This window comes from Bombina bombina, chromosome 4 (assembly GCF_027579735.1).
Source record: "Bombina bombina isolate aBomBom1 chromosome 4, aBomBom1.pri, whole genome shotgun sequence".
NCBI lineage: Eukaryota > Metazoa > Chordata > Amphibia > Anura > Bombinatoridae > Bombina > Bombina bombina.
The window spans coordinates 910,913,499-910,930,244 of record NC_069502.1 but is presented as its reverse complement, the minus strand read 5'-3'; positions in this window follow the sequence as shown (position 1 = coordinate 910,930,244).

Sequence of the window (16,746 nt, the reverse complement as noted above, 5' to 3'; positions counted from 1 at the left end):
ACTTGTCAGCCGGCCGGCTTGTTCGAATGTAATTCATTAGGGTGTAATTGCACGGTTTTAGGAATAGGGTGGAGGGTAGACGGCCTGTTACAACTGTTTGAGTCTTATGATAATAAAGGCTTTTGACAGACTTTTGGTGCAGCTAGTGTCCCGCTTTGACTTGTTCAATCCTTTCTTTATAAGTTGCATTTGTATACATATAAAGGACTCCATGTCTTATAAGTTATCTGCTAATAAATAAGACCCTTTTCGTAAACCTTAATCAAGTTCTTTTTGCAAACGTGTCCCCAAAAATATCTCGAACAACAAAGGTACTTAGCAATTAGTATTAATGAAAAATTGTTCTTGCACTGAACAAAAATTAGTCATTTGTTGCTTAGTATCTTAATGAATACACAAAATCCAGAAACCTGAAATTCACAGTTGTATCTAATGAGAACAGTACTTTTAAAGCAAGCGTCTGTGTTTTATTGTAATTAGCATGGTCATTACTTAAAATGAATATTAAATTCCTTGTGGATCAGATAAAACCTACTGTACAATTTAGGATACTCATAATATAGAGATTGTCATTAAACCATGTACTTTTATAGTATTCCATTTTGCAGTCTCTAATTTAATTTGGCATTATCTATACAGATATATTGGTGTATATATATGCAAGCATATTAAATATTGTCATTAGCTGCTTTTATTACCAGTAGAATATTGAAATTGGTTTATTATGTTTTGGAAATTTTAAATGAATATTCCCCACAGCGCACTTTATGCACAATGAATTATGAATAATGATTGCAAAAAGCATCCGAATTGCAAAGCGAGAAAACATTTGAGATCATTAAAGAAAAGTGTGTGAAGGTTAATATCTCTTTAGATAATGATAATTGGTATAAAACAATGAAGTGATAAAGTGATCAACAAGCATTGTGGGCAAAGAGAATATAAAGGTTACTAATAATAATCATACAATTATTTTTCTGGCAATTATTTAACTTTGTATTGATTTGGGTTGCAGGGGAAGTCTCTAGTTTTGCTAATGTACCCATAGCTTCATTAATTTAAGTGCTCTTTGAAAAAGTAGTTTGTAATCCATTTTTACTTTTTTTTAAAAAAGGGAATAAAATAGGTCTTGTGCAGTTAAAAAAAAAACTGCTCTTACCATCATAAAATTGCATTGAAAAGACTACAGCCATAAACTACAATACCCACAATACCATGGGAGCACAAAGTTCAAAGAGAATCAGACTGACAATTACTCAGCAGGACAGACTTTACTTCATAGGACATACTTTTTTTATCTAAACATAATGATTAATTAAGTTTAAATATGTTTAAATAAAATAATATTTAGAAAATTACCATTGAGTAGCATTTCCTTTTGTTCTATAAAATAATGTTAAAAATTGTGATTTGTAGAGTTTAAAATCATATAAAGAAAATTCCAATGGGAGGATCATCAGGATATATGTTCCAACTCGAGCATAGACATCTTAATGTCAATAAAATAATTAGATTAAGTTGGTTAAGACAAATGATCATATTTTAAGTATTAATTTATTTAAGTTTGAGGTTTATGAGCTTAAAACTTAAAGTCCACTTGTAGAAAGAAAACAATTATATCAATCATAATATCAACCATATCTCAAAAGTAAAGTCTCAAACCTTCAGAAAATATAATCGTTATATTAGTTTTGCTCAGGATAATTGGCCTTTGGGTATTTGAATCCTATATGCAAATACCCAAAGGCCAATTACAGTCTTTATGGTACATTACTGACTGTAACTAAAGAGGAACAGGACTTGAGAATTATTATTTAAAAATTGGTAGACAATAAAGCAGTAAAGCTGGTAAGGCCAGTCAAATAATTGGTTGTATTGGGGAAGGTGTTAGCAGCAGAAATGCCATACACAAATCAAAAAGGGCTGTTTGATAGATTGCTGAGGTCACATCCCCATTCCAGTTTAGAGACCATCATTTCAGGTCCCTAGATATATCAATAAATACTGTACATATACCATACTAATTTATACGAAAAGCAGATTTCAGATTATATTTAAAAAAAAAACGATTAAACATTTTCCTCTTTTTATTTTCTACAGGATGTCATTTTCAAATTTTAAAGTGTTTCATTTCATAAGAAAACAGAGTTCAGCAGAGTATTTCTCACTGTGAAAATTACTTTGCAATAAAAACTCTCATCATTCGTATTTTGAAATGTCTAATTAAAAAATCTATTGAAAACAAGTTTTAGCCAATTTCAGCTTGGATTTTTGCACAGATTTCTTTTTGAGCTGTCAATTTTGAGCGAGCTAAATTCATGTTTTAACAAACACTTGTTTCTTGTTTTTTTTAACCTCTTAAGCCTTGATTACCCTTTTGCCACAACACCTACATCCAACTTTCTGGCTCATGCTGCAGTCCCCACTGTCACCTTTGATAGCGAAGATCGCAACCAGAGGCAGAAGGCATCTGCCTTCATATTGTAAGGAACAACTTACTACATGAAGGTAGAACGCCGGTCTGTATATGCATTGGTAGGGGGAGGGTTAGAGAGCTGTTTTGGAGGGATCAGGGAGGTGAGAGGTTAAGGGTGAGGGGGGGGGGTTCTACACTGCAAAAAATACAAAAATAATTAAAACAAAAATCCCTAAAACTTAATATTGGAAGACCTACCAGTTCCTAAGATGGTGGTGACCAGTGTGGGGTGAGAGAGGGAAGAGAGCTGTTTGGGAGGGATCAGGGGGTAGGAAAGGTCAAGTGGAAGGGTAATCTCTACATTACAGCTAAAATTAACCTTACAAGCTACCTGAATAACCACTACAATGCCGGAAATATTAAGTGCGTTGTGCAGCTGCAATAAGTGGCCTTCTAATTACTAAAAAGCAACGGCAAAGACATGTATGTCTGCTATTTCTGAACAAAGGGGATCCCAGAGAAGCGTTTACAACCATGTGTGTTATGACTGCACAAGCTGTTTGTAAATAATTTCAGTGAGAAACCCAAAGTTGGTAAAAAAAAGTTAACTTTTTTTTTTAATATCGCATTTGGCTGCTAAACGGTAGCATTAAATATAGCAAAATGGGCTTAGATCAATACCTTGGGTTGTCTACTATTTTTTATATATATATTCTTGATAGATAAATAAAAAAGGCTCTATTTCTGTTTAAATTTAATGAAAGAAAAAAATGCTTATAATTTTGAATGCAGGGTACAAATACAATAAAACATACACCCTTTGAAACTTGAGCTTATTGAAAATATAAAATGATTGCAAGATACATTTATTATTTATTTAGCTACCTTTTGCCTTAAGATGTATCTGACAGTTGTGCTTGTTCTGCTTTTTCACAGGGAAAATTAGTAAAAAGAAAAAACTTAAACAATATGCTTATTTGACAAAATAAGGCTACATTATGCATTGCAAAATAGCTCTCAGGTATGAAAGTACATTACCATGCAGCTGACAAATTGTGTTTAAAGTCCATTTAATGTCAAAACGTTCCTCCATGATCCTTCCACAAGTAATCCCCTTAGAATGTAAACTCCCTGACATAATTTACCTGAGATACATAGCTGCATTACAATCTAAAAAAACACACATATGTATATAGTATATACACATTTCTGATTCATCATCAGTAAATAAATATTTTAAGGGTTTGACAATGCAAACTGTTAGGCATATATTTTTATTAAAGGGACAGTAAAGGAACAATTCAACTTTTATGATTCACATAGAGCATGCAATTTTTAAAAAGCTTTTTATTTAACATCTACTATCTAATTTGCTTCATCCTCTTGGTATCTTTTGTTGAATAGCATACTTAGGTAGACTCAGAAGCAAAAATGCAAATAAATGCCTCTTGTTTTTGACTCAATTGCTGTGTTCAGTTAACTCTCAGTAGTGCTTTGCTGCTTCTTCTACAAAGGATACCAAGAGAATGAAGCAAATTTGAAATAAATTGGAATGTTTTTTTAAAATGATATGCTCTTTCTGAATCATAAAAAAATAATGTGGGTATCTTTTCCCTTTAAGATGAAATTTCCGTTCTATGACAGAGAGCTTGTGATGAGCGCTTGAAATCTGTCTTTACAGTTGTTGTAGTTCTGGCTCTTCATCTTCTCTGTTTCTGAATTTACTCTAGTTGAGATAATTTCAATTATTTTTTCTTTTTATGAATTCATTTTTGCTACTACTCTGCATGTCTTCTGTGGAACGCTCCAATGTTTCATGTTTTTTGTTTGAAGAGTCCCCTCTACAGCCTTGCAGTTCTGCTCAGACATTGTTTTTGTTTGTTTCACAATCCAGTTTTCCTAAAGGTTTTGTTCTTTAGTGGGGTTTATGGTTGAGTTAAAGTCCACATTTAGGGCTAGATTACTAGTGGAGCAGTAGTTTGAGCTCCCACTCGTGCGATAACTCCACTAGACGGAGGCTTTTTGCATGCATCGGTAGCCCGCATATTACTAGTGGAAATTAAAAAGTTTTAACTTAAGAGGTAACCTAAAAAGTGCGAAAAGCCTAAGGCGCCGATTTATCAAGCTCCGTATGGAGCCTGATGCCCCTGTTTCCGAGCGAGCCTTCAGGCTCACTGGAAACAGAAGTTATGAAGCAACAGTCTAAAGAAGATAATGGCCTCTAGTTATCAATCCATCAACCGCAAATACGCTGGAATTCCGCAGCGTATTTGTGGCGAGGCTTATTCGCTGAAGTTATCAAGCCTTACAGCCCGGCAAAAGTAGAATTTAGTGACGTAACATACGATCCGCCGGTCTCAGTCCGACACAGATCAATGGTTACATCACTACAGATGTTTCGAACGCAAGTTCGGCACAATCTGACTACTTTTGCTAGTTATCAAAGAACTAGCAGGTACGCTCGCCACTATTCTGGGCCAGCGTACCTGGTTTTCAATCCGCCGCCCTGGAGCCGGCGGATCCCATAGGAATCAATGGGAGTCTGACAGCAGCGAGAGCTCATGTTCGCTGCTGCCCGATATCCCATTGATTTCTATGGGAAGTGTCTGCACCTAACACCCTAACATGTACCCTGAGTCTAAACACCCCTAATCTGCCCCCTCTACCCCGCCGCCACCTACTTTATACTTATTAACCCCTAAACCGCCGCTCCCGGAGCCCACCGCAACTATAATAAATATATGAACCCCTAAACTGCCGCTCCCGGAGCCCGCCGCCACTATAATAAATATATGAACCCCTAAACCGCCACTCCCGGACCCCGCCGCCACCTACATTATACTTATTAACAATATAAATAAATTACACATCAGTGCAGTGTGTGAGGTTTAAGGGGCTATTGAAGTGTATAGTGCTGATATCGACTGAGTCTCTTAGATATTTTCTTTACCAGGTGCTTGTTTAGTAACAACTTGTATAATATAGGTATAGCTGTATCCAGATATGCACTTAGTATTGTATCAACAACTCTTGCAGTGTAGCGTCTTTTTCTCCTAGTGTAACTCTGTGTGTTCAAGACGCTACCATGTTCAGCATCATATACACAAACAATATAATGATCACTCACCCGGTCCAGTGGAAGTACAGTCTAATGCCAGATTCTGGATTCTCACAGCTCTATCCGGGCTAGGCACTTAGTGTTGTGAATTAACACGCCTAGAAAATCCAATTTGCAGCTGCAAAGAATGATGGCGATTCATTCGTGTTTGTGAGACTGGCCTGGTGAGCTCAATAAACCGGCTGGTTGTAACGGATGAGCCAAATCCGTGAAACAATAAACAGAAACAAAAATCTCACCATAAGCGATGAAATAAACCAGCCGTCCAGTGTGCCGAATATGAAAGTATAAAATAAAGCTTTTATTGAAAGTTGCAAATAAAAGTTCTCGTGGTACAACATTTGTATAACAAAATCACAGCTAGTGAACCAGTCTGCTGCCTGTCACCAATCCAACATGTTTCGTGCCTGAGCCGGCACTTCAATAAAAGCTATATTTTATACTTTCATATTCGGCACACTGGACGGCTGGTTTATTTCATCGCTTATGGTGAGATTTTTGTTTCTATACTTATTAACCCCTAATCTCCCCCCCTACACTGCCGCCATCTACTTTATACTTATTAACCCCTAAACCTTATACTGCCGCTCCCGGACCCCACCGCAACTATAATAAATATATGAACCCCTAAACTGCTGCACCCGGAGCCCTCCACCACCTACATTACATTTATTAACCCCTATCCAGCCCCCCCTACACCGCCGCCACCTACAGTACATTGATTAACCCCTAATCTACCCCCTACACTGCCGCCACTATATTAAATGAATTAACCCCAAAACCTAAGTCTAACCCTAACCCTAACACACCCCTAGCTTAAATATTATTTAAATTAATCTAAATAAAAATTCCTATAATTAAATAAATTAATCCTATTTAAAACTAAATACCTATAAAATAAACCCTAAGATAGCTACAATATAATTAATAATTACATTATAGCTATTTTAGGGTTTATTTTTATTTTACAGGCAACTTTGTATTTATTTTAACTAGGTACAATAGTTAATAACTGTTTAATAGCTACCTAGTTAAAATAATTACAAAATTACCTGTAAAATAAATCCTAACCTAAGTTACAAATACACCTAACACTACACTATCAATAAATTAATTAAATAAATTAACTACAATGATCTAAAATAAAATACAATTAAATAAACTAAACTATATTACAAATAAAAACAAACACTAAATTACAAAAAAAAAAAATATTACAATATCTACATCGGATGAAGAGTTCGGCCCGGCTGGGTGAAGACGGCTCAAGGTAGGGTGATCTTCAATGGGGTAGTGTTAGGTTTTTTTAAGGGGGATCGGGTGGGTTTTAGAGTAGGGGTGTGTGGGTGGTGGGTTGTAATGTTGGGGGGGGGTATCGTATTTATTTTTTTACAGGTAAAAGAGCTGATTACTTTGGGGCAATGCCCCGCAAAAAGCCCTTTTAAGGGCTGGTGAAAGAGCTGATTTCTTTGGGGCAATGCCCCGCAAAAGGCCCTTTTAAGGGTTATTTGTAATTTAGTTTAGGGTAGGGAATTTTATTATTTTGGGGGGCTTTTTTATTTTATTAGGGGGCTTAGATTAGGTGTAATTAGATTAAACTTTTTTATTTATTTAATTAATTTATTGATAGTGTAGTGTTAGGTGTATTTGTAACTTAGGTTAGGATTTATTTTACAGATAATTTTGTTATTATTTAGCTACCTAGTTAAATTATTTTAACTAGGTAGCTATTAAATAGTTATTAACTATTTAATAGCTATTGTACATAGTTAAAATAAATACAAAGTTGCCTGTAAAATAAAAATAAACCCTAAAATAGCTATAAGTAATTATTAATTATATTGTAGCTATCTTAGGGTTTATTTTATAGGTAAGTATTTAGTTTTAAATAGGATTAATTTATTTAATTATAGGAATATTTATTTAGATTAATTTAAATAATATTTAAGTTAGGGAGGTGTTAGGGTTAGGGTTAGACTTAGGTTTTGGGGTTAATTCATTTAATATAGTGGTGGCGGTGTAGTGTAGTGGGGGTAGATTAGGAGTTAATCAATGTACTGTAGGTGGTGGCGGTGTAGGGGGGGCAGGATAGGGGTTATAAATGTAATGTAGGTGGCGGAGGGCTCCGGGTGCGGTGGTTTAGGGGTTAAACAATTAATTTATTTGCAGCGGGGTCCAGGATCGGCAGGATAGGGGTTAATAACTTTATGTAGGTGGCGGCGGTATAGGGGGCGGCAGATTAGGGGTTAATAGGTATAATGTAGGTGGCGGTGGGGTCCGGGAGCGGCGGTTTAGGAGTTCATATATTTACTATAGTTGCGGCGGGGTCCGGGAGCGGCGGTTTAGGGGTTAATAAGTATAAAGTAGGTGGCGGCGGTGTAGGGGGGGCAGATTAGGAGTTAATAAGTATAATGTAGGTGGCGGTGGGGTCCGGGAGCGGCGGTTTAGGGGTTCATATATTTATTATAGTTGTGGCGGGGTCCGGGAGCGGTGGTTTAGGGGTTAATAAGTTTATTTAGGTGCGGGGGGCTCCCGGAGCGGTGGTTTAGGGGGTAAAACTGTATAGTATAGTGTGGGTGCTTAGTGACAGGCTAGCAAGAAAGCTGCGAAGAAGCCGATGAGAAGCGAGATCGATGACTGTTAGTTAACAACAGTCCGCTGCTCATCACACCGTACTTGGTGCGCGGCTTCTTGACAGCTTTTTTGATAACTTTGGCGAACGTATTCAGGTCCGCGACGGTGATGTTAGGCGAGCTTAGGCGAGCGTATTGGCAGGTAAGTAGCCGGCTTGATACATCGGGGCCAATGTGTCAGATAATGGGTAATCCTAGGATTACCCAGGTAAAACTGAAATTACCCAGCAGCACTGGGTAAAGCCCAATGTAAGATCATAAATCTGGCTTCACCCGGTAATGCTAGGGTAATCCTAGGATTACCCAACTTTATTAAAAATGAATATTGCATAATTAATTTATGTTTCCAGCTACTTTACTAAAAAATGGCTTCAAAGCACTTTATATATATATATATATATATATATATATATATATATATATACATATATATATATATATATGTTTATATGTGTATATATATATATATATGTAAATACATATATACACATATAAATACATCAGTACACACTCATATATATATATATATATATATATATATAAAACACGGAAGGGAACTGCACTCCAAGACCGGACCAGGTACACATCCAGTGACTCAGCAACATCCAGCCCTGGGTGCTAAATAGCACTCCAAAAAAGCTGTGATGTCACCAGAGCCACAGGCAGTTAACCCCAGTCCGGAATGGGTGCAAGAAACAAGGGAGATTACAAACAAAAAGTAATACAACACATAGAAACACCCAGCACTCACCAGCTAGCTCATAGCTAAGATAAAATCACAACTGGAAAGGTTAGTCACCGCATCTGGCCAAATGGGAAAAGCTCAGGCACCACGTCAAGGTCCTTTCCACTGCCTGAGTCCCTAACACAGCCACACCATGCAAGCTCACAAAGCCAAACAAACTGAGAACAAAGAAGGGGTGCACAGGTGGATGTAATCACCCAGAGAAATACAAAACACGGAAAGGAACTGCACTCCAAGACCGGACCAGGTACACATCCAGTGACTCAGCAACATCCAGCCCTGGGTGCTAAATAGCACTCCAAAAAAGCTGGGATGTCACCAGAGCCACAGGCAGTTAACCTCAGTCCGGAATGGGTACAAGAAACAAGGGAGATTACAAACAAAAAGTAATACAACACATAGAAACACCCAGCACTCACCAGCTAGCTCACAGCTAAGATAAAATCACAACTGTAAAGGTTAGTCACCGCATCTGGCCAAATGGGAAAAGCTCAGGCACCACGTCAAGGTCCTTTCCACTGCCTGAGTCCCTAACACAGCCACACCATGTGAGCTCGCAAAGCCAAACAAACTGAGAACAAAGAAGGGGTGCACAGGTGGATGTAATCACCCAGAGAAATACAAAACACGGAAGGGAACTGCACTCCAAGACCGGACCAGGTACACATCCAGTGACTCAGCAACATCCAGCCCTGGGTGCTAACCCCAGTCCGGAATGGAGTGCAGTTCCCTTCCGTGTTCTGTATTTCTCTGGGTGATTACATCCACCTGTGCACCCCTTCTTTGTTCTCAGTTTGTTTGGCTTTGTGAGCTCGCATGTGGCTCTGGTGACATCACAGCTTTTTTGGAGTGCTATTTAGCACCCAGGGCTGGATGTTGCTGAGTCACTGGATGTGTACCTGGTCCGGTCTTGGAGTGCAGTTCCCTTCCGTGTTTTGTATTTCTCTGGGTGATTACATCCACTGTCTGACAGCAGGAGCGAGCAGCACTTAATGTTATGGCGCGGTCGGGCCGGGCTGTGACTATACAGCTGGCTCGATGCGCTGTGTAAAAAAAATAGACCCGCTCAGCAGAGAGCAGAGAGCGGGTCTGCAAAACCGGCATATTTTTAAATAATTCTAATGGAAAAAAAGCTTTTATAACAATAGCACTAAAATAATGTTATATAATTCTGCATTATGTGCAAAATTATATAACATTATTTTTTAAGGTTTACTGTCCCTTTAAGCTTTTCTCTTGCTTAACAGCATCTTGTGTTTGTTTTTACCCCACCTCAGATTAAGCGTTTGACTCCCTGCTGATGCAGAGTGTGTTTCCACCGGGATGCCTTCACCTTTATTCTCTGTATTTCAGGCAGTCTTGCATACACCAATTATATACATTACTTAACTTTTATAAATCTGCAGGTGTGGTTCTCTCTCTTAATATAAGTACTATTCCTTCTCTCTAGGAATTGATACATCTGACAGAATGGGGTCTATTTATCAAAGGTCTTGCGGACCTGATCCGACAGTGCGGATCAGGTCCACAAGACCTCGCTGAATGCGGAGAGCAATATGCTCCCCATTTTCAACATTTCACCAGCAGCTCACAAGAGCTGCTGGTGCAACACCACCCACTGGAGACTCGCAGCCAATGGGCCACCAGCAGGGGGGTGTCAATCAACCCGATTGTACTCGATCGGGTTGATTTCCGGTGATTACTGTCCGCCTGCTCAGAGCAGGCGGACAGGGTTATGGAACAGCGGTCCCACAAGCTCCGTTCGGCGCTTGATAAATGGGCCCCTAAGTATCTCCTTAAGACAATCACCTGTAGACGTATGTGAGTATAGCTTTTTTTTCTTCTTTTTTATTAACATTCTTAAGTTAGCTAGCTTTTATCTGTTGTCATACAACTTCTGTCCATTACATGTTATTTTAACAAAAAATAAACAGTTATTTATGATATAATAATAATAATAGATACAATTTCTAAGACATAGGACCCTGTGATCTAAAGCTCTCTGCACTGGCGAGATTATCTATGAAGTCTCACCAGTACTGTGAGGTCTCTCAAATTATTTTATAAAGGCAAATTTTAGCTTGATAACTGTATATCTACATATGTTGTTTTATGGATGGGAAGGAGAGGCACCTACAATACAATCAGGGCCGGACTGGGAAATCAGACCAGCCCTGGAAATTTGTATAGACCGGCCCAGCTCCGCCCCCTCCAACATAGCCACGCCCCCTCCAAGCCAGCCAACTATTTTCTGGCAAATAATTTTACCTTTGAGGAGCACTCACAGACAGCATTACTACGTAAAGCCATAATGTATAGCACTATTACAATTAGTTATTAACTAAAATTAACTTTAATCCACAGACCACTAATGCACTACAAGATAGATTTTTTTTAAATTATGACAAAAGATAATTAAAATAATGAATAGGATAATGCTGACTCAGTTCAAATAACATACACTATATACTATGCAACAGCCTTAGAATAAAGTAAGGAGCCGGTTTATATGCATTATTTATACAGACAGATCGCTGGACACTAATAATCCTGAAAGGGATTTAAGATTTTTTTTTTTTTACTGCCTGCTCGCTCTGAGTTAAAAGCATTCTTGCATCAGAACATTATCTCACAGAATATGAAGTATATATATATATATACACTTCATATTCTGTGACTGTGAGAATGGTCTTTATGATGCAAGAATGCTTAAAAAAAAAAAAAATTAAATCCATTTCAGGATTATTTAGTGTCCACACTGTCCGGTGATCTGATCTGACTGTCTGTAAATAATGCATTCAATACAAACCTCCTCACTTTATTCTAAAAGGCTGCTGTTCTTGCCCTTCCTTGCTTTAGATTCACTTAGTCTTTATATATATAAATATAGTGGTGTGGGGCAGGGTTTATGAAATCATGGGGGCTAAAAAAAATAATCATTCAATGATATGTCATATACAATAATACACACACAGCAATGATGTATGTTGTAGTAGTAGTATATAGAATCAATGTCATTATGCCAAAACTACATTACAGTTGAGCAGTTAACACTACTATTTTTTTTTTTTTTTTTTAAAACAGCCAGGGTAATTGAATTTTAATAATTACATAATTACATAACATTACATATTATAATGCTGCACGAGCTGGTGGTAGTACTTGTTCTATTCATTGTTTGACACAGTGCACTGAACTTAGACTTAGTCTACTCTTCACTGAGACTTACTGACTCCGCTGAAATTTCTGCCTCTGCGTGTCCTGTGACCGACCATCATTGTCTCTGGTCTTCTCTAGTTAGACTGTGACTGACTGCTGTCCCTACACATGGCATGGGTGGCTTCCTCCCTCAACTAGGCTCATCGCGACGCTCGCGCTCCTCAGGCTGGGTAGTGCTCCAGGCTCCCTCCACTCCACTATATGTCACGTGGTTGTGTGAGACGACTGAGTGTGTCGTCATGTAAGCGGCAACCCGGAGGGCCTAACCCACCTCCGCATTCCTCCCTAGCTGCCCAGTGACAGAATGAACTGTGTGATTGACAGACGAGACAGTCAGACACAGACTCAGTCTGATTGGCTTGCGCTGCGGGCCGGACCCGGCCAGAGGGGGTTAAACTGAGTGAGCTGAGAATAGAAAGTCACTGTCAGTATTAGCATACTAGCGTGCCTCTTAGGATATTATACAACTAATACTGTACTTTACTGGCTAAGAAAGAAGAACTAATTAGTTACCGCCAAATCACAAATATAAATATCAGACAGTCACTGTCATAACAGCTGAGTGCTGAGCCCAGCCCAGCTGAGCTACCGGCCGGCGGCCCACCGGGATTTTTCCCGGTATCCCGGCTGCCCAATCCGGCCCTGAATACAATTTAGTGCTCAAAAAATAGCCCCCAAAGTTTTTGTGTGATTTCTCTCCATGCCAGAGAGTTTTTGATCATCAGGTCCTTAGGGGACTATTTATCAAGCTCCGTATGGAGCTTGTTACCCGTGTTTCTGGCGAGCCTTCAGGCTCTCTAGAAACACAAGTTATGAAGCAGCGGTCTAAAGACCACTGCTCCATAACCTGTCGGCCTGCTCTGAGTCAGCGGAGAGACATTGCCGGAAATCAAACCGATCCAATACGATCGGGTTGATTGACACCCCCTGCTTATAAATACAGAGGACATATGCTGTTGGCATTTATCGATGTGCAGCGGACATGATCCACAATATCGGAACATGTCCGCTCACACGTTCTTAAATAGGCCCCTTAGTCACAATTTATGCTTTATAATCTATAAAAGTAGCTAACTTGTATGTCCAAGAATTAAAAAAAAATTCTCCATATTTGTTTATTCTAAGCCAACTTAAACTGTAAGGAATAAGGATATTAGTAGACATATACACAACATACATAGAGAAATGCACCTTTAGTGCTTTATGTATAGTAAACGCAGTACATGTAATCTTCAAGCTTCAATTCATGCACTCACATTTAAAAAACTTTATTTAAAGATGAGATACACATAAGCAGCTAAAAATCCTCACCACTAACAGGCTAGCTCTCTGGTGTCTCTCGTGTGAAGAGCTCTCTCTCCAGTCATGCAGCTTTGCTCAGGCACTGCTCCTTTTTCTATTCAGATTTTTGTCACAATGTGGTTTACCTAAAAGTTTTGTTTTGCAGCCCAGTATGTGGTTGAATTAAAGTTGACATTCAGGGCTCCAGAAGCTAAGAACAGACAGGGACGTACATGGGCAGAGATGTCCGCCCCTGCCTGTCCAGCCTTTCTTAAATGGAGCCCTCAGTATCTGAGTTAAAACACTGTTTGCCACCTTAAGACAATCATCATTAGAATTGAGTAAGTGGGCGTGGCCTAATGATTTTCACAGGAAATTCTACTTCACCAGATGCATGCCGCTTCCTATTCCAACTTTTAATTATTGTGTACTGTTTCCATAGCTACGACGATACCCTCCCACGCCATTTGATGGAGTATTTACTAGAAGACTTGATTCTCTATATTTTGTAAACATTCTAAACTGATAAAATAGATTCTTAATTGTGTATAAAACCATAGGGTCAATCACAATTAATCTTTGATCTAATGATTTTCTACAGAAACTCCCAATTAAAGTCTATAGGGAGTTGTGTAGACACCCATATTATTACAAATTATGTATATTCCACACTCTTATTAATTAAAAATATTATTTACAATTGTTGATCTAAATTATTTCATATATAAAATGTATTTTACTGTGTATAAAATAGGTCACATTGTATATTATTATCGTTCCTCCTCAGGTCACAGAACCTCTCAAAATGAATTTTGTCTGGGTTTAAAATTAGCAATTTTCTTTGTGTCTATCATTTCTCATCTTAGAAAAGGCATTATGTCATATCCTCCAATTTTACCAGTTTTAATAGTTAAATTATTTCTATCCTTTTTTATTTAACATCTGGCACTCCCTTGCAAGCACAGAGCTAGATTAAATGCAAAATAGAAGAGATTAGTACATAATTTGAACAAATGTTGATAGGCTCAGGACAGTGCCAAAGTTTTTTCCTCCCAGAGTACCTAACCTACACTCACAAATACTAGCTTTTAACCAAACTGAAATTCAAACAAGGGTGACGCAGGCATTTGTAATTTCCCTATACACATATAAAACACTGAAAGGGACTGAACTCTTGAACTGTGGATACACAACCCTTGCCACTAGGAAAACGCACAGCAATGGGTGCTCACCAGCACTCATAGACAGTTGTATTTGCTCACAGTGTCCCTGGTGCAAGGCCCATATGAAAAAAATACATACAACTATGAACGCGTGCTTCCGTTTGTGGCGCTCTAAGATGATCAATAAACTCTAAAGCTCTGAATCACAGGAACAGCCTTTTCTTGCTTTCCTCCTCATTTGTAGTTTGTCTGAGGCCCTTCTTCTGACCTACTGCAACAATTTGGTATGGCCCCATTTTTTTAAAGTCTAATCTCACTCAAAGTGCCGATGATTGAGTACTCTTACAATGTAATCCCAAAGGCCCACTCTAGGGTTTTGCTATTTTTACATCTGGATTCAACGCAAATTACTGTAAGGTTTACTTTTCAGGCTCTGTGACTTTAAATGGATCTCAACTGCAGATTTGTAACTTTTCAGGAAATTTACATATGAAGCTTAAGGTGGCAGTATTCCCCAATAATGGATGAAATAAGGATGTTTACCAATATTTATAAGTTTGAAATGTTGCATACCTGAATAGCAAATGATTCAAGATGTTTAAAAACACTGCACATAGGTCTGCTATTATATATATTATATTGTAGAATCAAAAATAATGCTAGCACCACTCCTCTATTGAGGTAACAACTACTGAGAAAAATATATATCAATATATCATATATCTCAAAAATAAAAGGAGCCTGCCTTTATAGTGCCCGTCAGTGCATGTACATAGAATATATATATATATATATATATATATATAGTGAAGAGATTACTAACCTCTAAGGAACTATGGGCGCGATCAAATATACTGCGCAGGTTTCGGCGCAAGCATGGGAACCCGTGCCACTCATAATTTCACCTTGCACATCGGGGTATTACATATAATGCGCCGTTAGATGCTAAACTGGAGTAAGTAGGACAAACTGGCGATCTTCTAAAATGTGCGCAAATACACATTTTAGTCGTCGCAAGTAACTTACGCCAGTATTTTGTCCACGGAAAGTGTCAATAAAGAGTAGCTTTATGCAAATTAGGCTAACACTCGTAAAAATGAACGGCGATTTCAAATATAAATGCGACATGTAATTACACTATTCAAAATTCATATATAAACCCATGCGTAGCCGCCATTTTCTTCAGTGTGTTTGGATTGTTCTTTGAGCTACAGCATACTACACTGGAGTGGAGGATTAGTCAGAGTAGAGAGAGAGGCGCAAACAGAGGAGTTAATTAGGTCGCATTGTTGTTTGATTAAGCTTGTACACTTACACATATTTTTACATATTGCACACATTTTGCATACATACATATACAAATACACCACACTTTTTTTTCTAACACCACACACATTTTATTTTAATTTCACAGTGTGAAGTATTTGGTTGTGATTGAACTGGGAGTGAGTGTAAGTGTGTGTAGTGTGATTTAGTGTGAGGATGGCAGGGAGAGGTATGGCAGAGGGGAGGAGGGGAGAGGAGTGGCAAGGAGAGGAGTATTGTTGAGGACAGGAGGAGCAGTGGGGTCCCCGTCAGGGAGTAAGAGCAGTGGGGAGAGGGAGAGCTAGAAAGGATGATGGGAGGGGAGATGCCCGAGAACCCCAGAGACCAGGCACATCTAGGAGAGGGACAGAGGGTGCACATGTGGACAGAAGGGGGGAGGAGGGAGAGGATAGGGAGGAACCCACACCAGGGACATCAAAGGGAGAAAGCCAGGTGTCAATGGAGGATGAGAGGCTGAGATGTCCCAACTTCTCATTTGAGGAAAATGTTGCCCTAGTCCAGGCCATCATAGACAATTAGAGTGCCCTCTTCGGGCAGGAGAAGGGCAAAGGCAGTGCCAAAAGGAGAAAAACAGCAACAGTGTGGCCCCGCAGAGGAGGACTGTTGAGGGCCTGAAAAAGCGGTGGAATGACTGCAAGAGGCGGGTCAATGAAAAGATGGGGCAGGAAGCTATGCACCAGAGGGGAACAGGCGGTGGTCCATCCCTGGATATTGAGTATAACACCTGGCAGGAGATGATACGCATGTCCCTGAGTATCACAGCAGTCCGTGGACTTCCAGGGGCTCGTGACTCAGGGGCTGCAACCACAGCACATCATGCTGGTAAGTAACATCCCATACACCAG